Source organism: Corvus cornix, chromosome 2 (assembly GCF_000738735.6).
Source record: "Corvus cornix cornix isolate S_Up_H32 chromosome 2, ASM73873v5, whole genome shotgun sequence".
In the NCBI taxonomy this organism is placed as follows: Eukaryota; Metazoa; Chordata; class Aves; order Passeriformes; family Corvidae; genus Corvus; species Corvus cornix.
This window is the reverse complement of record NC_046333.1, coordinates 132465299-132485825: the sequence shown is the minus strand read 5'-3', so window position 1 is coordinate 132485825 and position 20527 is coordinate 132465299. Positions and strand designations below refer to the sequence as shown.

The following is a 20527-nucleotide window of genomic DNA, read 5'->3' as shown; positions in this document are numbered from 1 at the left end:
TATATCAAAGTTTCTTACTAGTTATATATTATGCTTTGTCACATTTACTATAGCTAAAGAGGATTTTTCTATTTCTTTTTTACTGTAACTGCTTAGATCACAGGTGAATTCCTAAAAACACTTGATAAAGAGAAGTGCAGAATGAACACTTTACTGTGATTAAGTTGCTTATTTACACTGACTTTAATACATTTTAAAACTCAACTAAAATTACTTTCTCTCAGTACTGTTTAGAAGACATCAGCATCCACAGAATTTCACGGTGGTCATACAGATGTTAAAAACATTTTAATCAACCAGAAAAAGCAGTAAACTTAATTTTATGCAAGTTTCCTTTAAGAAACTTCGTATGCCAAAATCAAGAATAAAATGAATCAGTAAGAAAATGAAGAAAATTTTTAAAACTATTTGCCACCTATTTATTCAGAACCATCACTGTATGGTAAGTGTTTCAGCATTTTAAAATTGCCTTAGAAAAGATGAGAAACTATGAACACTATCAGGAGTAATCCTAGATTAATTTCATCCATTAAACTTTGAGTTCAAATATGCAGGCACCTGTGCTTGCTTCTCTCTGGTGTTTGGAAACACAAAAATTTACCAGACCTTATAAATTGCTCTCTTTTCTGACTGCGACATGTTTACATACTCATAACAGCTCTTCCAGATTTCATGTGCTGAGGGGAAGATGTCAATTCGACACATCGGTACAGTAGACGTTGACTGGCACTGAGAACATTAACCACATTTTTCCTTGCATAGACCAGGACTTGGCAGCACCTGGGACCACTATGAGCAGGAATCCATTCCCAACTGCCCCTGCTTCATTAAGTTAATTGCATCATTTCAAGAAAGAAGAGAAGGGGCTTCCTAAAGGTCACTTTCCTAAACATGACCTAATGACATTTCAAGACCACGTATGTGTCATCCACCAGGAATATCACTACTGGTGGCTCAGAAATGTACAGGAAGGTTATGTTAATATTATGGTAACATAAGATCTAATCACTATAATTACTGATACGTAACTAACAACAACACAGTCATTTCCTCATGTCTATAAAGGTAGCTGGTTTTTTAAGCCAAACAGGTTGTAGTAAATGCTGAAAAGGCACCAGACTCAGATGAACAGTACTCAGCCATATCCAGTATAAAAGCCACTAAAACATGTCAACATGTAACAAAATCAGAAAGAAACACACTTCAAAACAAAAAATGGTTATTTAGAATATAGAGAGTATGAATCAACACATACAGGTAACCAGAGCAACCACCAAACCACAGCTGAAATGCAAAGAGTAGATTTATTTCACTCCCTCACTAACAATGCTGGGTGGCAGAGACACACCTGGACATGGGCACCATTAGACTCAGCTCATCCCAGAAGACAGAGACACATGGGGACACAGAGACATACCTGGACACGGGCGCCATTAGGCTCAGCTCATCCCAGCGGACAGAGACACATGGGGACACAGGTTCTGTTAGGCTCGGCTCTTCCTAGCAGAGAGCAGGAGGGGCCACTTCCTGCCCCAGTATACCAAAGGGCTTCATGCATGTGTAGTTTATCACAAGGCTGAGCTTTTATGATCTCTGAGTTTTTGTTCTCTCACTCTGTCCCAGCAGAAGGCTCAGGCATTAGAGTGCATTATCTCTACATGGGAATTCTACTTCTCAAAACAGACAGAAGATGAACAGCACTAGGCATAAGAAATGGAGTTTTCCCACCCTGGTATTCTTAGCATTCCCAACAGCAAGGTCACTTGGGCAAATTTACTGTCCTCCTCACCATTCTTCCACTTTTAACCCTTTACTTCCAACACAGGGTAAATGTACAGGGCAGAGTAAATTATTCCTTTTCATTCAAACAACTATCTTTCTGAATCACAACAGAAAATCTTTAACTTCAGGGATACATATTTTGCACCCATCTTGGATCTACAGCCTACAAAATACATGTATAAAGCTTTAACAATGGAATTACTAACCTGGTAAACTGAAGGCAGAGTTCATACCAAAGATACAATAATAAATGGAAGAGGGCAGAAACTGACTGATGGTTTGATGGCAAAGTTTTCAAGATTTAATGGCATACTATAACACTGATGAAAAAACTACATTCAAAAGAACAATAATTGCTTTATTAAAATGACCTACAATCTTAATAAGAGCTTCCAAGAAATCAATTGGCCCTATTTCAGATAAAAACCTAAAATATCTTTCTTGAAAAACAGCTAAAGATGACCACAATATTATAGACCAAAATAATGCGATGCCCATAAAGCAAAAATGTGACTTCTCAGGATATCTTTAAGAAAGTGTTTTTGTGAATGTTACAAAAGAATTTTAAAAGAGGAATTAGTGGTTTTATGTACTAATATTATGCAGTGAACTGTAAGAGAATACAAATTTAAGAGGGAAAGGGAGCAAGGAGAAGAACAAGGTGGTTGGTGAGTGGTGGAATGTCCTAGTAAGAGACAGACGACAAGGAAGGAGAGCCCTGAACGCTCAAAGTAGTAGAGCTCTGCAAAAGGGTAAGTCCATAAAAGCCAGCAGAACACCAGGACCTACTTCCCTGAGCAGACTAAATGTGGAACCTGGCTTAGCCTTGTTGTATGTATGGATTTGAATGTGGTCTGAGCCCTCCAAGATAACACGTCCCAATTAAAAAATTAAAGATATAAGCACCTCATGATGCAACCTTCCCTCAGGCTGTTCCCATATCCTGAAGAACTGCATTCCAATACAACTAAATCAAGCCATAGACCCTCTTCTTTGTCTAGAGACCTCAGGTAAGCAAAGCACTTTCAACAAGAAGTCTTTTCCAGGAAAAAAATGAACTTATTTGAACTAATGGATAGGGAAACACAGTTCTTATGATGAAGGATGTGTCTATACAGCTACATGGCAGGGATGACTATGTTATTTTTGCTTGCACAAGTCAAACCATATTTAGAATTTCTTCACAATCAAGTAATCTACACTTTTGTTTTCTTTTAATTTAAAACTCAAATTCAAAAATTTGCCTGCCTTAGCTGGCTGGCATTTTAGGTACAGTTATATTATGTATGTCTTATTCATATCCTGCCTAAGACTGTATCAAACCCTTTAGAAGCAAATAAAAACCCGAAAATCTAGGGAAATAAAGTCATTTTTGAAATTCATTTTCTGCTGCAGATAGCATGCCATTTTTTAAAATTAAATAATACAAATTAAAGTATAGAAGAGTCCCACTTGGGAAATATTCAAGAATATTGATCAACAGCACTGCAGAGTAAGAGCATTTCATGTCTCCCAACTTGGTATGCATTTATTATGCCAGACATTCCTGTGCAATGTTAAGCTGGCAGACTTTGATAATTTAGTAAAGTAGATACACATTGCCTATTGCAGGAAAACTGAAAGCTACTGCTGAAACAGCAACAACAGAAAATTCTTGAAGTTCACTCACTGACGCTACACGTTAAAGAAGAGAATGATAAACAATTGTTTGAAGGATACAAAGGTTTCCTAGATGAAAGTTTGAGACTCAGCAGTGAAAAATTTTAGAACACACCATCACTAACATATTTAGTGTTCTGTAAGAAACAAAAGAAAATATTTTCCCTGTTCAAAAAGCCTATCAACTGAAAAAGATGGACAGTGCAGAGATACATTCCATTTACACAAATAGATACAAATGCAAAAGTGGTAAAAAAAGATTTTGTATTACAGAGAAATACAGGGAAGAACTGCAAAAGGTTCTATAATTATGGTCATTATTTTAGTTAAATCTTATCCTGGTAAACATTAGAATTTAAAAGCCACCCTACATAATAAAAATGCTTGAGAGATGCATATTGACTGTATCTCCAAAACATTTTTAAAACCTAATAATTGATAAAGAACTTCCTATATTGAGAACTATACTACTGTTGCCCAAACAGCTGAAGCAACATTACCCGACTGTAACCAATTCCAGACCCCTTCGGGCATCACACAGACCATGCTTGCTTTTCTCTCCATTCCTACCTTCCTTTTTTCCCCCCATTTTTCTTAAAATACAAGCTATTTTATAGGGTGACTGTAATATGATACTATGATCATTGCTGATTGCAGTTAGAAACAGACTCTTCTCATCCAGCTGCTCTCCACTTCAACAAATGCCATTTAAAAGCTACTTCATAAAAACATTATTGCTTCATACTTAAAAGACATTAAGTCAAGATTTTGGAAATTCCATTCACTTGATTATATCAGCAAGTGTACTATATGCTAGATTTATCATTAAAGCAAAATCCATGAGAACTGTTTTCCAGACTTCAGTTAATGCTCTTATGACACATTTGGCCAATGAAAAGGGATGAAAACCAGTAGTGCTTTGAAGCAATAGCCAGTAAATGCCACTGTGGTTTACGAAGAGTGGGATGCACAACATATTAGACCACAGTTAATGAAATTAAACCATTTCTTATGCTTTTTAAATGTGTCCTGTATTACTTGCTTGGAAACTACACAACTGCTTCATCTTTGAGATTTTACTTTTTTTTTTGGTAGTAAATTGTATCTCTTACATCTACTGTTAATTAAATCAGTAAGTGACGACCACTGTTTTGTATTTTATAATACTGTTTAAGGCAAAATAACTTGATAAATAAACTACATATTCTTTTTTGTTTCCACATTAAAATGAAGTTCTAACTTCATGTTACTTACTCAAAGATCCGGGGAAAAGATTTCCATGCAGAAAAGAGGATAAACTATTTGCATACTACCTACTTGTATCAGATGTGCGTTGATAAGTAGTTCCCTTACATAACATGCCCATAAAATGTGGATTTCATGTGATGCTTTCTTGAGGAAAAAAAATATTCTCCTGGCAGATATTTTGGTGAAATACATTTCTAAAGCTTTAATTCCAGTCAAGTACAATTTTTTCAACAAAGAAATGAAGAGGTTTATTTACAAAAATAAAACACTGTTTGTCCTCTATTATCCTGAAGTCTTGAAGAGCCAAACAGTTAATTAATCTTAAAAACCCCTTTACTTCTATAGCACTGCTAAGTATTTACATATTAATTATGAACCTATGGTTAAAGCCCAGCTAAATTAAATCCTTAAAGACAACTAAATTTCTCCTTTATATAGCAACACATTGCATATTCTCTTATTTACATCAATAAAACGATGAAAACTAATATTTTTCCCTTAGACTTTAAGACAGAGAGCTCATGGGTGAAAATCAATTTTTTTCTAGCACTCCAACCAGCTGTTGTCTTAAGCTAAGAACTCAATTCTCTTAAGCACTTCAAACTGTCCAAATGTAGCTCTTCACACACTGTATTTCAGCAAGTTAATTTATGACTGAGCAATGCTAACTAATAAAGTTTTCCAATTAATATAATTAGTTAACTGTAAACTGAGAGATGGTCAATAGTCCAGGTCATTTTCACACTGCCCCACCATAAGGAGCAACTACTATTCTTCCAGAGGGACTATAATGCCACAATTTTGCTAGTTACAGTCATCAGCAGAGAAGGAAGATTTATATGTGAGAGATTAGTAATGAGATAGCTTCAAAAACGATCCGTAAGAGAAAAGACAAATGGCAACAGCCCTTCTACTAGTCCAAGTCAGAAGAGCTACTGTCTTGTTTGCTACTTAGAAACACTTTATTAAATATTTGGAAAAATACTGATATAAAAATTAGAACTCTGATACTGTGACGTCGGGTGGTGGAATGAGGAAATAAAGATATGGGGCCTTCCATTAATGGAACTTTTTTTCAGACAAATCACTTTTTCCACATAAAACCATTAAAAAGTCAACAATGAAGCTCTCAATGCAACTTCCAATAGTGAGAATATAATTCCTGTATCTATTAAAAAAGAAGTATCCTAAAGAGAAATAAAATGGGATTATTGCACTTAACAAAGAACTGCCCTTCTTAGCAGCAGTATTGAATAACAGCGGCCTTTAACACAAGTTACACTGCGCACCCAAGTGGCAGTGAAGTTCAGATCACAGACCCTCATTTCCATAATCATTTTCACATGCCTAGAATGCATTAAATACAATACCATCTTAAAAATGAAAAGCAGACATTCCTTTGGAAATTAATTCAATATTTAGCATGTCACAGACAGAAAATACTCCTCCCTTTATAATGCAGAAAAATTGGAACATAATAAATACTACAAGGATGTTTCTTATTTCATTTGCCTTAATTTTGTCCTATAGGCACAAGCATACACTGCTACAATTGTGGAAGGATTAGATTCATGTCTAGAACACTGTATTCTAACATGGAATATTCTTCACCACACATTTTCACGGACCTCACATTAGCTACTCCTGCTTAACAGTCTCCAGAAAGAAACACACACACCCCGTAATATTTTACCTTATGAGATTCTTGCCCCACAAACAAATATGTAAGCCTATGCTTAATGGATATACATATCTTAAATTCATATATGCCAGCATGGAGCTGGCATATATGAGCTAGGAGGTCCATACAAAAGCACTAATTGACTTTTGGAGAGGATCAAATCCTTCCCTAGTCTGTATCTGGGCTATCCACATTCAAGTTAATTCTGCTCTGAGGATGATTGCTTATGGAACAAAACTAAAATTACTGCATCTGCAATGGCAGTACTCTTGCTCATTTGTAATTATTACTTCCAGAGGCAAGCCTGTGGTTCTTCTCAGGATGGCAAATTGAGCTCAACTTCACTGTGAAGAACTCAATTATTTCTTCTGGATAAACAGGATATCTTATGACAAGTCACCAAAGAATTAAAGGTAAGTAGAGCTAGGTGACATTCTATCCAACAATCAAACAAAAGACGTTAAATTAAGCTTTAACTTACATCTTCTTTCAGGACTTTCCATTATGCTACTACAGCACATGGGAAAGGCAATTACCTTTGCAGTAAGCCCCTACTTTGCTAAGAAGCCCCTACTCTGCAAATGCATAATGAACCACAGTAATGAAACATCAAATGACATGCATATAAGCAAGGGAGCAAGGGAAAAATCCTCTTTAAGTTCAATTATATCATAGAAAAAATTCTAATGTGTAGCTTCTCCATTTAACATCACAGTGTATTAGCTACTACTTGGAGTGATTACATTATAGTGTAAATCCCAGGACTTCAGACAATGTCAATAACACAGGAAATAAATTTTCTCAACACACTAACCAGAATGCATAATTAATAATCAGACATATGTTTCAAATTAATTCCTAGAGGAAACAGTAACTAATAAACTTTTCACAGAGTACACAGAAGCGATGTGTAGATCAGCTGGATGAAATGGCAACTGATGTTGAACACTAACTTTCAATAGGCTTCATTCTGTCACAGGAAACTACACATCTGCCATTAGATTCATAGGTGGAAAGATTTGGAATATCAAAATAATGCATTGCAACAGGAGAAAATACACAAAAGACATAAAATATTTACAACAGGACATCAAAGAAAGAGAAGTTAACGTGATTTGTGAAAGAGAATTTACCCCAAACAGTGATCCGAATAAAAAGAAATTTAATAGTACACATACTAACACATATGCAAACATTTCTTTAAAAGGCATTTGAATCTTAATATGTCCATACTGGTATGGACACACATAAATGCAATGCATAAAGAAAAAGACAAGACATATATTTTAAAAAAAAGTCAATTTCTTATTCAACAAATTATTTCTTCTGCTAAGCACATCATCAGTGTAGGGTAAGGCCAAAGAAAGATTAAGAATAATCTTGCTGATGATCAGATTTTGTTTCTCCAGAAGACAGTTGTTAATGTTAAAAATGAAGGCTGTTGGCAGTTGTAGAAACTTACTAATTTAGAATTAGTCCAATTTTTGTACAGATGATGTTTTGGGTTTTGTTTGGGTTTTTTTAAATGAACACCACAGTTTTAGAACTCATTAAGCTGCTTTCAAGCTGCACATAAGCTAACATTTCTGTTACAATTCCTAAAGATTTGCAGAAGTCTACAACATTTCTGCTGCAATGTATAAATTGAGAAATTAGAAAGCAAACAAAAAGAAAGTAGTGATAAGGATCTTAGAACACCACGTAAACTACCTCAGCAGCATTGCTAATCAGTTACTTTGCTCACAAATATATTACACATTCAAGAGAAATAGAAAGAAGCAAAGATGAAAACAAAGATATTTTAATTGCACCCAGTGATGACAAAACACGTAGCTCATTTACACATTCAAGCAACTGAAATGTCAATCTTCCTTAGGAAATAAAAATCCCAGGGCAAATGAAAGTGGAAATGAAACCAAGGGAAAAAGGTGTTTGCCTCTACATGCTAAGAATTGCCTACAGCAGCATATTACAGAGAGGTCCCTGGAGTTTGGCTGAGCTTCAATGGCAGCAACTTTGTGCTGTAAGGATTGGGTCATCAGTGGCATAGCTAGGCAATTAAGAGATGAGGTAATGTATTTACTTATTTTAGTAAGAAACTGCACAGAATACAGCCATACAGCCTGATGTACAGAAGATTTTTGTACACTGAAATCAATTAATTAGAAGGAAAAAAATGCCTGAGAGACTTGAGGGAGATGCATCTTGACTATTTGCACACAGACAAAACCAAAGTAACCCCACCACCATCCGCCGAAAAGTAAATACAATAAATTCATATTTGTTCCAGTAATACCATACCAGAAGGCCTGTTCTTGTTAACCAAAAATCATCTTGTTAACCAAACTGCAAGGCATGGCAGGTCTTACTAAAAATATTTAAACTTGTTTTATATCGTGGATAATAGTAATGCTTAGAAGAGTTTTGGATAAGAATAGCAGTTTTCTTTGCACTGCATATTCCTGCAGCTGTACAGGGGCTTGCTTCACAACTCCTCACAATTGCAGGATGCCTTCGCAAACACCATCTCCGTATGGACCTTCCTACAATCAAAAGTTTCTTTTCTCTGCTCCTACTTCCAATTTCTCCTCTTACATCCCCAAATGATGACAACCTTTCTCTGTTGATATTTTCCCCTCCCTTTAAAGTAAAAAAAAAAAAAAAAATCCAGATGAAACTTTTACAACAGTATATGTGCAGAAATTTCACCATACAGGAGTGGCTAAGTAGTGACATCTTCTGAAATGACCACCAAATAGTAGCAGTATAGAAAACTCTGCATTACAAAAAGTTCCTCCTTCAAAATCGAGAGTCTAAATCCCACCTACACGCTGACTGCAGACCTCTGCTTTGTGAATTTTCAATGTAGGGATGTTAATAAGAAAAAATTCAGCTGTTTTACCTCTCAGAGTAACACACAAAGTATTTTTGGCACAATGCTACAAGTACATTACAGCATAGAAGAATGTAAAATTTCATCAACTTTGACATCATTTTCCTTGAGACAGAATCGATTTCAGCATTAATAGATGAAGCGCAAATAATCCTGTGCCATTTGCCCAAGTCCAGTGGAAACACTAAGAAGCTAGTATTAATAATTATATTAAACACACAAAGAATGTAAATGATCTTAATCTGCAAGACTGTACATCTTTCAGAAAGTGAAAGAACCTGATGCATTAAAATATGAGCTTGAGATTGTTGCAGAGAGTGATACCAAGACCAGCTTATAAATTCATTCATCTATGAGGCATTCTCCATTGGGGCAACGCCATCATCCCCTCTGCCTTGAGTTGCCTCTCATGCTCACGTGGACACATTATAAGCCAGAAAAACAGCAAAAATGACTGAAAAACCACCATCAGAAGGAACAACTTCCAGCTGGATCTACAAGCTGAACAAACTGCTCACATATCTGCTTGACTATATATGTGGGAAAGCTGCAGTCAGGAGTGCAGTGCATAGTGCCCCTATACAAAGTAGTATGATCCTACATCCCACAAGTAAAAGGAAATCACATCCTTTATAAGACAGGACAAATGATGTTTTAAAACCCTCCTAACCTTATAAACATGCCTACAAATCAAAATCTGGCACCAAAACTCTTCAAGAGGGTGTTCAAGAATAACAGGTGCCAAAAGTTTCTATAAGACTATCTACGACTTTGTAAGAGCTAGATGCAAGTGTTACATGTTTATTTCTTGAACCCTAATGCCTTCCATTGGCGTATGGTTAGACTGAAAAAATAGTTTAAAAAAAAATCTGACTCAAACACACTGTAATCATGGGTCTGAGGGGCGCAAAGCAAAATTCTTGATCCATTATAGATGAGACATGACAATTGTAAAGAGAACACAAACCATTGCTTTGTAAGGTACTTAATACCCTTCTTTTCTAAGGTAAATATTATTTGTTTTGACCTACTCCCTAGGAACCTCAAGCATCAGGGCCCTGTTCTGCTAAATTAGTAATTCTGAAAAGCAGCTATGAATGCCATCACTACAATAATTTAATACATTTTAGTGTTAAAACCCACTATGGATTTGATATCATAGTAGAAAAAAAATTTGTAACATCTCAGATTCTATACCTATTGCTAAAGGACGTTCTGCATTTAAAGCACAGTCTAATCAGGGAAATCAGGAGACAAATATGTGGGCAGGACTGAAAACTTAGGATTTGCAATTTCCACCTCACATCCCTGCAAATAAATTGAGTAGAAAAAGTTACCAGTTAGTACTTAGAAATTTTGTATTTTATTTTTTCTCATAAAATGACAAAAGTTAATAATGCATATCTCTTCCACAGGGTTCTTGTAAGTAATTACAGACCACAGAAGCTCAGATGCTTTGGATACTCAATTCTCCTATTGACATAGCACGACACAGAAAAACCTTGCTGAGTTGTGGGCTGCTATGGTTCCTACACGTTTTCAGTATCCATACTTTGAGTAGTGAGATCCTCTTTTATCAGTTTGGTGTACATTTCTTGTTCAAATTTATATAATTCTGGATTTTATTCCAGTGGATCCCAAAAACCATTTAATTCAAATCCTACAGTGCGACAGCCCTATTACTATTGTTTTGTTATTCTTCCTAAATGAAGTGTTTTGCAACACATCATGGTGAGGTTTTTTCCAACGGTTCTGAGAAAAGGATTATTTCACCTTTGATATGATGAAAAGCTCTAGAATAATAGAAAAGTATACTTAGTGGGTTTTTTAATAAAATATTCATACCACTACACAAATGTAACTAAACTGAACTGATGCACAGGCAGTCTTAACTCAGGTAAATGATGCATTAGCATGAACAATCATAAAAAATGCGTAAGGAGTAAGAAGCCTTCTTAATGAAAAAACATAGAAATGTTTCCATATGTTTTATGAAGTATTCTTTACCCTTTAAATGAGCACATTCAGATTTAGTCGCTGGCTTTGTTTCAGAGAAACCCCATCTGTACACTACATCGCTTACAGGCACATCTCAGTCATGCAACAGCTATGTCACAGCTCATATATCAAATAAAAATCACATTCAAGGCCACACAACCTTATATACTCAAAGTCTTCCATTCTATTTTAAGTAATCCTAAGAGAGCTCTTATTGCACCTCACTGCTGATGTCACATGACTTTTGTTGGGAAACAGAGTCCTACAACTGAAATATCAAAAAGTTCTTAACACAGATGAGAATGATATAAAGGAGAACTCTACTGTACCTATATATTCTGGAAGCATTTTTTTTCTGCAAAGAAACAGGTGTGGAACTAAAAGCTTAAGAAGAGTAGCACTGTACAACATTATGTTGTACTGTGAAAAGCAGGATAAAACACGTGGAACTCACAGTAGGCTTAAGGAATTAATCTGACACAGATTCCAGTGCTAATAAAGCTGATGGTCCACATCAAGGACAGAAAGCAAAGAAGTTATCTAACCTTCCTGACATCAAAGGTTTCAGTGCCAGAAAACTGCATTTCAAAACCAACAGCAAGGATAGCTGAACAGTCAAAAGGCTTCTATCCACATTACATAGCAGTCCATAAAGTATTAACTTTAGTAGCAAGGAAACAGTATGAACAGCTATGTAAGAAACAATGAAATCATACAAACCCAAGTCATCTCCTCCACAGAACACCTTGACTAAGCAGAATGCTGCTGAAACAATTCTATATTTAGGGGTTTTTTCCCCTTATTATAAGGAAGATACCCTTGCCAGAGAGAATTTGCGAAAAACAAAAAATATCTGAGGTAGTCGGCTAAGTAAAAATGCCTTACAATGAAAACCAATGAGCTCCAATTAAAAAGAGAGGTTTGATCTTGCCAACATCTAAAATGACAATATATCTCTGAATTACCAGCAATATATATAAAGATGATCATTCAATAGCTGCTGCTTGGTAAGTTCCTGAGAAAGATATGTTTCCACTAGTATATGAAATAGGTCAGTCACTATAAAAGAACGTTTGATGTTTTGTTTTTTGGGTTTTCTTTTTGTTTTAAAGATTACACTGATGAATGCCATGACAATGATCAGGAACTTACATTATTTGTCTTTAACTTCAAATCAGTTTCCTGGGGTTCAGACTACCAATATTTAATATCTTGCATTTAAAAGAGTTAGTTAAGAAAAACAAAGTAACAAAATATACTTCAGCTAGCACCTAGGAAGGGTGAACTGTACTAAACAGACAACCTGAACAAAAGGATAGCTCAGAAATCAGCTGGCCTCAACTAGAAAACTGGGGGAACCAACATTTCAAACAGAAAATTTGTGAACCATCAAGTAACACAAAATGAACAGGAAAAGAAAGAAGCCTTGTGATCATCCAGCCTCGATTCTTTTAAAATACAGGCCGCAGGATTTTCTTCCTGTACTTAAACACCAGCATAAATCTACCAAGAAATGCCAGCAGTCTCACAAAGTTGTTACAGTCATGAACTATTGTCAACATGAAAAGCATCTTTTTTAACTGGAATTTGTTTTGGGTAATGGAACTTTTTGTATCTCATTATGCTAGACAGAAAAGTTACATTTTGAATAGATAATGCAGTTGACTGAAATACAAATAGATTTGCCTCTTACTAAGAAATTTTTTATGGTTTGCATGCAATCTGTTATGAGTCTCATGTCCCAATCCAAACTCCACATAAGTCGTAAGATGATCAGTGGCCTTTCAAAAGAATGACTTGAGCAGCATTTGGAAGTCAAGTTGATCTTTGAGACTTCTGGGAGGAGAAGACAACATAGAGTGTTAATCTGAAGTGGAACCACCATGGAGTCGTTTCTCACCTTGATGCTCTTTTTGTTTATATGCTTAAAATTGGGGAAAGCTAAGAAAAAATGGCAACAAAATATAATCAACATTTTAATACAAAGACTTGGTTGAGAGGTTATATTTGTATTTAATATAGGTGAAAGCAAAAGCGAATGGCAGCTATTATGGCTTACAAAAAGAAGAAAGCATCCTGACACTATGGCCAGCAGGTTCCTGAGCTCCACCTGGTAAGCAGTATCCAAACAGGGAAGCACTCATAAGGGTACTTCAGCTCTGAACTGCAATTTCAAGTGCAACTGCACTAAGTACCTTTCTAATTGCTAAAACAAGAAAGCTCTGTACTACCTCAATGAAATAGAGCGTGACTATTAGGTATAGGAGAAATCTGAAGTGGGTTTTACAGAAATGAGGAGTATATATTTTCCCTTTAGATTATGAGAAGACTTAACTGACTACAACTTACTATTAATGAAAACAGTTTCAAAACAGCAGCAAAGGAAAGTAAAGCAAAGAGTTAGTTACAAAATTTACACTGTGGTTCATAGCCATATGAACACAGACTAGCACATTAAAGCTTCAAGTTTCTCCATTCTTTGCAATAGAAACTTCTGAAGTACTATAAATGCGTAGGAAATAAACATATTATAAGAATATGTTCAATTATATTCAACGTGTGTGATTATAGCCAAACGATAGAGTAAAAGTACTCTTTCAAACTGCCAAGGAGATTAAGGAATGTGATACATACGCATAGAGAAGTTTATATTCTACACACAGCTAAATCTTACTGCATTACACCAAACAAGAATTTCAAAGGAAAAATTGAGGAAAATCTAATGATACCCATCTGATTAACCTACAGATACTCGTTTTGAAAGCCTAAGAACAAAGCCACCTGGTACAATAAAACGGTCTCATGTTCACCCTGGAAGCATGTGTACAGTTCGATGGCTCCCAGAAAAGATTGGACACTATTAGAGAAACCTGAACGACAACCTTCATAGCTCAGACCAGCTTCTGAATGTAAGACAGAGGGAAATACACAAATTCAGTTCACTAAAAAATCATCCATTTTACTTGCACACACACTTCAAGCTATTGTGTTATAATGTCTGCAGCTTCTTTTGCTGCAGCTCAATTTTCTCATCCATCAAGTGTTACCATAGCAAATGCAACATCTGATTGAATGCCTGATAGTGAATGCTTAATAGGCAAATATTGAAAAAAATGTGTTTTCAGTGAATGCTCTGTACCATATTTCTGTATTTCATCTCATAACCATGCGTGTGAACTTTTTAGCGCTTACTGCAATGCTGTAAAAATCACCAGCTCTTTTCTGTTGATCATTTTCCCATCCAGTTTTTAAGTTAGAACAGCTTTCTACTGACATTGTTAAAAAGAAACTTGCCTAAAGGCTTACATTCAAACTCAGCAAATCATTCAAATGAAGGCAGCAAAGGAAGTGGGAGGGCATGAGATGCGAAGACTGAGGTCATGACAATAGTTTGGTCCAGTACTACTCCCTTTTTCAGATAGTTTTTTTTCCTTGCATTTAGGAAATATTTTGTACCTGTGAAGAGAGTTTTTCAAGACTGTGCAAATTAACAGAAGGCAAATTTTATGAATTAAAGAAGCAATTGTTCTTATTGCTGAATATGGTAGAGGTACTACCTTGGTGATAAGCTCAAAATCTGCTGGCAAGCTGTGTTTCATTGATAACATATGGGATACTGCAACATACGAATAGACAGCGGCATAAAAGCAATCCCACTGGGAAAGTAGCCTGGACACGAAGTACACATCAAAGCAAGTTTTATGAAAAGCTCTCTTGAAAGACAAAAGATCAAGTGCTTAGCACTTTGGTGATCACAACCACCTCATCTAAGCCCAGTGAACGGAATACAGAGTTAACTGATAAAACCAGGAGCTATGAGAGCTATAGCAAGACACAATCATATGAGCTTTCAACAGAACTGCAAATGCTGTTATGTCAGTGCCTCAAAGCTTTCCTTTAAAGCTTATGCTCAGTCTAAACGAGTAGACGTAAATATCTATGGACTCCTAATGTCTCTGAAGTGATCTAGTTTGTTGGCAGAAACAGTATATTTTTAGATACAATTTCCTAAGACCGTGCCCAGAGTAGTGCAGTTCACCCCTCTGAACCATACGTTATCTTTGTTATAACACAATTCCACAGCATTTGAAAAGCTCTTGAATACACACAGTAACTATGTTCTTTAAAAGTCAACAGGGACTCTAAAAGAATCTGCAAAAAGATCAAGTATAACAGATATCTAACAGGTGTTTTACATTGTATACACTACAATTCTAAACCGGCCAGTCAGATGTTTACTGACAGAGCATACCAAGCACAGTCATAACTACTTACAACAGCAATATTCACTGTCAAGCACCAATAAAAAATTACATTCAAATCCTGGGATGCATGAACAACAGTATGACTAGTTTAAAAAATAAATACATAAATAAAATAAATCATCCTCTCTCTTCCCAATTGCTTTGCTTGTAACAGACTGTAACAAAAGAAACTGTTTTGCTTTTGTACATCTTTGATGCAAGGGAAGTACCCTTCTGGAAGGCAGGGCTGCCACTCTTCTCCATTCTACAGGGTAAAATTGGACTCATGTCTGATCACAAATCACAACAGACTCTTGTGATATCCAAAGACCCTCTGACAAAACCCCTATTTTATTCTCTAACCCTAGTCATTGTTTGGAAGCGCAGAAGTTTGAAAATTTCCTTTTTATCAAGCAAACAATTAAACCAAGTTCTTATTTAACTTCTTTTGCTGAACTCAGTGTAGACGGATGACTGATTTATTCTTCACAAATCCAAAGGTAATGAAAAAACAGTAATTCTGCACCTCAAAATTTGAGGTCTGAGTTTCTGAGATGACACAATCGTTCAAGGAGAGGAACAGAATTTAGTATAGTCCATCAAAAGCCAAAATATCAGAAAACACAAAGCAAGAAAGCTGATTGGACCCATCTATCAAACAGGCATAACCATATTTGGAGAATGTATTTTTTGCTACCCAAACTGAAACCAAAAGACACCAGATAACTTCTGAGTACAATCCACTGAGTTCTGATAAGCTGATACTGAGATAGCAAAAAAATGGATTTTTTCCTAAACGTTTTCCTTAAAAAGACAGCAAAATGTAAGGAAAATATTCTGGGAAATAGATGAAAATGGAAACCCTATTGGGGTATAAATGGACTCCTTGACTTCCTAAGATAGTTAGGAAAGCTATCAGTCAGTTTAAAAACTCTTCTTGGTCTTCTTGCCTTGTAGCAAAGCAAGTGGTTAATTCATTAGTATTTTTAATCATTATTACTTTGAAAACTTTCTCCAGTAATTCCAATTACTAAAATACCTGGTATTCGGCTACATTACAAATCTGAGTTTACATATAGGAGAATGAAAAATGATAACTAACAAAAGAATAAAGCAGTTGACGTAACAGAAGTGCTATATTCAGCTGCAGTATGCCACACAAGCCAGGTAAAACCCAAGAAATCCTATGAAGGAAACTGCAAGTCTCATGAGAGGTGTCAAAATAGCTGGCTTCTATAATGTTGGAATTCTTGCATTTCGCTCTAAATCATCCAGCATTCACTTAGCTCAGAAAACAGAAACAGACTATAATATAATTCCATTATATGGGGACAATTCATTTGAAGAACTAAATGTAGCTTCTCAAAACGATTAGACCCCGTAGAGCAATTAAGCATTTCTTCTTCCAACAGCAGGTTGAGGAAAAAAAAAGCCCACGTCTGCAAATTGGAAAATTTGAGTAATTAAGTGGAATAGTTCAAAACAGCCTTTCCAGCAGTGAAGATTTAAAACATTTCTATAACACTACACAAGATTTGCATTTCTTCTTAGTTGCTGTATTTTCTAGTCACTCCCTTGCCCTTCAATAACTGAAGTGGGGAGAGGGAAATGGTTACCATAAACCCCCGTTCAGAGAAAGCACCTTTAATGAGAAAAACATTTAAAACTACCATATAAGACACAGTTCTACCTATCCGTTCGTAACTGATCAGGTCCCCTGTTACGCATTAAAGAAGAAAAAAGAGGCAAATCAAAAGAAGAATGGATAAAGACTGTAACCAAGAAGTTCATAAAGAAATGGGCTGACTATCACAGGATTTGACAAAAATACAGTAAAAGTAGGAAAAGAGCATGAGCAAGATGCAGCAACAAAGCCATGGCATAAAACTGGGAGAAGTCAGCATAAGACAGCATAATATCTGGATTTATTCGGCATGCTACGCTCAAAGCAAAAAAAAAAAGGCAAAACACATTTGGTTTGAACTTGATAGTCATAAAAGAAAGAAACTAAGCTCAGACTAGGGACTTTGCTTATTTATATGATCTCCAACTAAAACAAAGGTGTTTCTGGAAATAGTTCTGATTACTTTCCTTGAATAGCCAGCAGCCCTGTGACAAAGTATGTTTTGGAGAATGTTAAGCAGGTATATGAGCTCTTATTTCGCATAAGGCAAAGATCCCAAAATCCAGGAGCTGTGGTTATATACAGACCTCTGACATCTCCTTAGAATACAAGATTCTGATGAATGTTTCACTTAGTGTGACACACACCTTTACAATACTACACATACAGGAATACTTGCCTACAGCAGTACAACACTTCAAAGCAAGATCAAAGCAGCTACATCTGCTTGTGCCATTTTTAATTTTCCTATTATGCTTCACACAAACAGAAGGGACATTCACTGGATACCATGAAATAACACTCTAACAGAACACATCCTTTTCTATATTAGTTCCTTAATGATTACCTTCCAATAGCAAAATCAGAACTGTAAAATGTTAATTTATGAGTTATCTTGCTTACTATAGTTTCCTGAGAACCTAGTCTTTCACTGACTTTGTCTCCATTATCATTACTACCTTATTTCTAAAGGTATTTCTACCTTTGGTAGAATTTTTCTCCAAAAGAACTGCCTGCCTTTAGAGACATAACACTAACTGGAAAATTAATGGGCAAAGAGCTGCTATAATTGTAGCTCAGTATTTTCCAGTAAAAACACACTTTCTGTCCTTGTATTACATGTACCTTGTATTAATTATATTCTGTGACTGTAAGGCAGACTAGACATGTAGGAAAAACATTATTCTCAACTACAAGAAACACAATAATTACTCCTCATACAGTCTGCAATTTTAACAGCTTAACAACTCTCCCACATGATGTATTCTTGCAGAAAAATGTATTTTTCTTGAATATCCAGCAATTTAAAAATGGGATTTGGATCTATAATCACTTGGTTTAAAATAATTACAAGGTATATATCTTTTTTAAAAGCCTGATTTAATTTAATAAGAAATCACATGGGACATCAGACTACAAAATACTGTTGTAGTACATAATGCTCTGGTATCTCTATGGCAAGAATACTATTGGTATTTATCATCTTACCTTGCCACAAGTACCAAAATGCTCTCACAAATGGAAACTAGTTTTCCATACCATTCACTAGAGTTCATTCCATAAAAGTAACTTCAGAGAATACTAATATTTTTTAACTCTTAGTATTGCAGACACTAATGAGTTTTAAGCAGCAGTCCAATACTTGGAATCTGTCCCATGACTTCAACTCAGTACAACTTCCATTTGATCAAGACTATACATATTACATAAACTTACTACTCAAAGTCAGCCATCAATGTTACATATTTGCAAACAGAAAACATGCTTCTATCATGCTTAATAGTTGCTTATTCTTAAACCTATCTACTTTTGATTATGCCTTGGGGTTTTTTTTCTGAAGATTACTAGTACAATAAACACATTTTTACTACAATAATTTCCTCACAGGAATATTTCGATTTTATCTTTACTATTTTCTCATTTCATTCACATTCCGTAATAATCTATTCCATTAAAAATTTCCTTGCTGATATTTCTTGCCTCATCAAGATCAAAACCTGTAATTAGTCTGTTCCTTTCCAAACTGTGAAATGTCTCATTCTGAATAAAAGAGGAGGAAGATATGCACTATAAGGCATTCCAAATTCTTTTGAAGTGATTCAAGTTGTTTCAATAAATAAAAAGAAATAAGTAAACATAATAAAAAATGTCCAGTGAAACCATAAACAGAAAACATTATACCATAATGGACATAAACTACAGATCATTTCTTTGTGCTGTAGCATCTGTATGCATTTTCATTTCCTCTCAGAATGTCTCACTACATAAACTAATATCCTTCAATATAGGATTCTTTAATCTGAAGGGGAAAAGGAGAGATACTGACTTCTGGAATTTCCACAAATGTCAAACCAGCACAGAGTGATTGATATTCTGAGCTGGAATTAATTCATGTCATACATCAGTATACTTGCTAATCAGACAACAGAGTGATTGATTTTTTTATGTAATGAGACATCAACACACAGGTTAAATCTAGCTGGTATGAGAATTAGAACAGGAAGAGAATTTTGGAGTCACCATCATGGGGTCTTAATACTAATTAGGATTTCTCAGCTGTAGTTTTGTTCTAATGTTTAATAAGGTCAAAACCAGCAGTAACACACTTGACATACTAGCAGCCTTCCCGTATGCATGAGACGGTTGTGATGAAGGCTCTAAACAGAGGTGCACAGTAGTAGGATGAAAGACAGTGGTCATATACTGAAATATGAAAGGTTCTGCCTGGAATGGAGGAAACGTTCTCACCATGAGAACAGCCAAGCAGTGGCACAGGTTGCACAGAGAGGGTGTTATTACCCTTGGAGATTTTCAAGGTCTGACTGGGTATAGCCCTAAAGAACTTGGTCTGATCCCCTAACTGACTCTGATTTTAGCAGAAGGTTGAACTGCAGAGACTTCCTGGAGACCCTTCCAACTTGAATTTTCTGACAACCCTATTATTTTTTGCCATGTACAAAGAAATAGCTTCCGTCTGCTCTTCTGAAGAACGGTGTTCAGGAAATGGCAGTGACTGGCATCAATACTTCTACTGCAGAACCTCTGCAAGAACTTTTTCTTAAAAAACACAGATGTCAAGAAAACGGTTTGGCCTTCTCATTCATGATTTATTCTTATATCAGCAACCACTGATGGTTTCCAGGTTCACTCTAAATTTGACAACAAGTTCTCTGGGCCCTCCCACAAAAAAACAACCTTTCCTTCTGTTATCTCTGAAGTTTTGTTTTGTGTGTGCTCTGAACGCCCCTCAGAAAATTAAATTCCGAGTTCCTATTATGCAGCAGATTCCAGACTTATGTTCTTCCTAGCCTTCTTGCCATAACAGTGAATTCCAGTAATTTAGGCTCAATATTCTCTGTTGTTATTTGAAAAAAAGCCACCCTCTCAACCTCCCTGTA

The 20527-nt window shown here is 35.7% G+C and overlaps 1 protein-coding gene across 7 annotated transcripts in view; it reads right to left on the bottom strand.

The window, feature by feature from the left end:
* Window positions 1-20527, bottom strand: part of VPS13B (vacuolar protein sorting 13 homolog B) — a 436854-nt gene that overhangs the window by 310232 nt on the left and 106095 nt on the right. The gene's annotated exons all lie outside the window — the stretch shown is intronic.